Here is a 2,500-nt window from a genome sequence, read left to right as displayed (position 1 = left end):
AGCTGACGACTGATTCCTGCAGCTCCGTGCTGCACTGGGCACACTTCCCTTCTGTTGTTTACCCTGATACCTCCCTCTCTCTCTCACACACACACACACTCACACACACACACACACACTCGCTCTTGCGCTTCCTCCCTCACACGCGCTCTCTCTCCCTCCCTCACACACACACGATCTCTCTCGCTCTCCCTTCCTCACACACACACACTCTCTCTCTCCCTCTCCCTCCCTCACACACACACGCTCTCTCACTCTCGTTCTCTCTCTCCCTCCCTTACCCATGTTATCTTTCTCTCTCTCCCTCCCTTACCCACGCTCTCTCTCTCTCTCTCCTTCGCTTGCTCACTTGCTCTCTCCTTCACTACTCTCCCTACTCTCCCTCCTCTCCCTCATGCTTTAGCTCTCTCTTTCACTCTCATTTTCACTAAAATATTCTATCTCTCTTTTCTTTCCTCCTTTCCCCTACACTCTCTTTATCTCACTCAGTCTCTACCTCTCTTCCTCAACCTCTCTCTTTCTCTTCTAAATGCTAAATGCTAATCTCTCGAGATTAGCATTTAGTTTTAATTAACATGCACACTCACTCCTTCCACAGGCGTTTTGATCCAATAAGCAACTTTTTCCCAGAGCTGGATGGAATGCATCCTGAGTAAGAGCAGTCTTGCCATTTATAGGCCGAGAGAATATCAGCAATCAGCACCTGTATAGATAGATAGATAGATAGATAGATAGATAGATAGATAGATAGATAGATAATACATTTTATTGAAAGGCGCCTTTCTTGGCACTCAAGGTCACCATACATACATACATAAAACATCTAGAACACAACAATAAAACATGCATAAAAAGCAGCAGAAAAGGGTAGAGGAATAGCATCAAATGGAATAAGCCGTTTTAACCCTCATGTTGTCCTCAAATATTACCGACGTTCGTTATCCTTGGGGTCAATATTGGGGTGATATTGTTTAATAGGGAGAAAAGTGGCTTAGAGTTGCCTTTGTTGGCACTTGGCAGTGATTATACTGGAGTAGTAGTGGGTTTTGGTGCTGGCAATGGACGACTTATAGCATAGGATATGGCTATTTTACATTTCCTTGTGAATAGTGAGACCAGTTTTTGGAGCCGTTCAAGTTGCCGACCTTTGGCTTTCATGAGTATCTCCATGTATCTCCAATTCTAGGGAGTTTTTCCTTGCCCCTGTCATTCATGGGCTCTCTTTGAATGTTTAACACTCTGTAAAGCGCCATGAGGCATGTGTAATGTAATGTTTTGGCGCTCTATAAGTGAAATGAAATTGAAATTGAAGGTCGGGGTGAACCAAGGGGCGGAAACGGAAAAAGGAAACAGATCTGTTTTTAGTGGAGCGAGAGAATCAAGGATATTATGGAGACCAGTGTTGTAGTGAGAAACCAAAGCGACCGGAATGTATACATTGTGGATGTCAGGGAGCGGGAGGATACATGTCGTGAGAGTGGCAGGGTTGATATTTTTTATATTACGAAAAGAAATGAGGCGTGGATAGATAGATTGCACTTTATTTATCCCCAAGGGGGAAATTATTTTGCTACTTGGCAACCGCACACAACAACATACATCAGTAGGACAGTTGACACTTAAGACAGGTAGCCTACAGTACAACACACACTACAACAGCACATAGGCTACATAGTGTGCACAGACACAGGCACTGACAGAATACAATAATCACAGCAATCTCTGCAACATGTAGGTCACAGCAAAAATGATAGTCAGCAGCTCTTGTTAAAAAGTCTGTGCTGTAGGAACAAGAGACCTCCTGAATCTCTCTGTGGAGCACCCTGATAGCCTTTGGCTCCTACCACTTCTAGTGCACATGCTGTACAAGGGGTGGTCATCCCTTGACAGCACACTCCTAACCTTCCTCTGCTCCAAGATTTACTTCACAAAACTTGGGCATGTGCCAATGATGGAACCTGCTTTCCTTATCAGTTTATTGAATCTGTTCCTGTCGTCCACTGTTAGGCTACCTCCCCAACATACAACAGCATACAAAATAATGGATACATACATATGGTGGAATACTTAATCAATCGCTATTAGCACCTCTCCTCCCCAGTATTTGCGTGTTACACCCATTTTCAGCTGATCCGCCCAGGAATTAATATGCATGACACGGAAAAGCGCAAATAGCCATTCTCTGCTCCCACAGCAGGCAGTCTGCGCGTTTCTCTCATTGTGGCCTGTTTGTATCCTCCCCATGTTTATATGTGCACGTTACGCCTGAAATGGACGCAAAAGGTTAGTACATCTGGCCCAGAGTGTTGTGAGTAACGTGCTGGTGAGCCCAGGGATAAGCAGGGCGCCTTTATTTAACCTGGCAGAGAAGGAATCAGGTCACTCAGGTGTGGAGGCTGGGCAGTCAACAGTACAACAGGGCAGTCGGGAATTCAGGTTTTTTTCTTTTAAAGGTATTCAGAAAGTTGCCAAAAATATACCCACAACACTTTACTTGATT

The 2,500-nt window shown here is 44.6% G+C and overlaps 1 protein-coding gene across 3 annotated transcripts in view; it reads right to left on the bottom strand.

The window, feature by feature from the left end:
• The window catches only part of LOC134062520 (coiled-coil domain-containing protein 136-like), a 63,046-nt gene extending 63,007 nt beyond the window's left edge, over positions 1–39 (bottom strand). For all 3 annotated transcript variants that reach the window (XR_009935465.1, XM_062518548.1, XM_062518550.1), the window contains exon 1: positions 1–39. This exon is cut by the window's left edge and continues 38 nt beyond it. The gene's annotated coding sequence lies outside the window, so the exon portion shown is untranslated.
• Positions 40–2,500: the final 2,461 nt, after the last annotated feature.

The sequence above is a fragment of the Sardina pilchardus genome, chromosome 17 (assembly GCF_963854185.1).
Source record: "Sardina pilchardus chromosome 17, fSarPil1.1, whole genome shotgun sequence".
In the NCBI taxonomy this organism is placed as follows: Eukaryota; Metazoa; Chordata; class Actinopteri; order Clupeiformes; family Clupeidae; genus Sardina; species Sardina pilchardus.
The sequence above is the reverse complement of the archived record's forward strand: the minus strand, read 5'-3'. Positions and strand labels throughout refer to the sequence as shown.